The sequence below is a fragment of the Panthera pardus genome, unplaced genomic scaffold (assembly GCF_024362965.1).
Source record: "Panthera pardus isolate Hobbes unplaced genomic scaffold, ASM2436296v1 HiC_scaffold_13, whole genome shotgun sequence".
In the NCBI taxonomy this organism is placed as follows: Eukaryota; Metazoa; Chordata; class Mammalia; order Carnivora; family Felidae; genus Panthera; species Panthera pardus.
In genome coordinates this window covers 149,139,313-149,140,677 of record NW_026526688.1, presented here as the reverse complement: position 1 = coordinate 149,140,677, position 1,365 = coordinate 149,139,313, and the positions used below count along the sequence as shown (strand labels likewise).

At 34.4% G+C, this 1,365-nt stretch overlaps 1 non-coding gene across 1 annotated transcript; it reads right to left on the bottom strand.

The window, feature by feature from the left end:
- Nucleotides 1-235: 235 nt before the first annotated feature.
- On the bottom strand, nt 236-339 carry LOC128776802 (U6 spliceosomal RNA). The gene has a single exon (XR_008421967.1). It is a non-coding gene; the product is annotated as a U6 spliceosomal RNA (small nuclear RNA).
- Nucleotides 340-1,365: the final 1,026 nt, after the last annotated feature.

Genomic DNA, 1,365 nt, shown 5'->3' with positions numbered 1-1,365 from the left:
AGAAAGTGCCTATTGTGCACATAAACAAAGCCCAAAAGTGTTCGCTTATCAGCTCAGTAGCCTCTGAAGTCAACATCTGCCATGAGTCTATGTTTATGGCCACAGTAATTGCCCCATGTCAAAAGGATTATTTCACTGTCACAATTCATTAAGGGCAAGCCTTGTTAATAGAAAATTTAGGCTTGGACTTTTTTTTTCAGCTTTACTGAGGTATAAAATTCATCTTGCATAACTGAAAAGTAGGGAATGCTTCACAAATCTGTGTGTCATCCTTAGCAAGGGTCACGCTAATCTCTGCATGGTTCCTATTCTAGTATATAATCTACCAAAACAAGCATTAGGTATGTTTGGATTTTTATTTGGGGTGTTTGTATTTTTTCAATTATTATTTTGACATTCTCTGGATCTGAAAAATCATAAAATCCCAAATTAATAACCGAATATGCTCTTTGAGAAAAATAGAATTTCACATCATTGTAATTATTCCTGTATACTGAACAGAGTTGATTTTTTTCTTAAAACAGTGCATGCTGATTTAATTATTGCATCGTTGTTATTTTTTAAATTTCTGGCAATACTAGTTCTCTGTTCTGGTACTCTTCTTCAAATATTTCTCAATAATTATCATCTATATATTCTTCCAGATAAAACTCTGAATCATTTCATCAAGCTCCTCACCTTACTAAAACATCTCTAATTTATTTCTCTCACCAAAATATTTTCCAGATAGTCTTGAGTTAAATATAAATATGCAAACCAGCACCAGAAACAAGTGGAAGGAAACATAATTGATTATCTCTCACCTCTAGGCAGAGAAGAACTTTCTAGGCATAAAAAACAAATGAAGAAACACAAGATGAAAAGATTGACAGGATAGATCTCACTGCTCTTGGCCTTCTCTGCTTTTCCTGAATTAGTTTTACTAGCTGGGTCATCTTGGGCAAGATACTTATCCTTTTCTGTTCCTTTGTGTCCTTATCTATGTAGTTGAGAAACAAACTCAACCATGGTGAGTTTATGGAACACCAACTGTAGGGAATATCAGGAAGGCATTTAAAAACATACTGAGAAAGCATAGGGATGAAAAATCACTTATGTAATCTTCAAAAGTAGTGTGGTATAATCATAAGAATAGATTTTGGTGCTGGACAAACCTGGCTTGTAAGTCTGCCTTTGCCACTTTAGAAGATCTGTGCCTTACATATGATGATAGCTGTGTAAAGAGTTGTTTTGAAAGTTAAAAATAGTAGAGGCTAGAGTACCAAAATTATAATCTCATTGTCCAAAATAGTAAACCAATCATTCAAATTCTAATGCAATCCAAAGACCACCATTCATGCCCCAATCTCAATCAGTTCCTCCCAG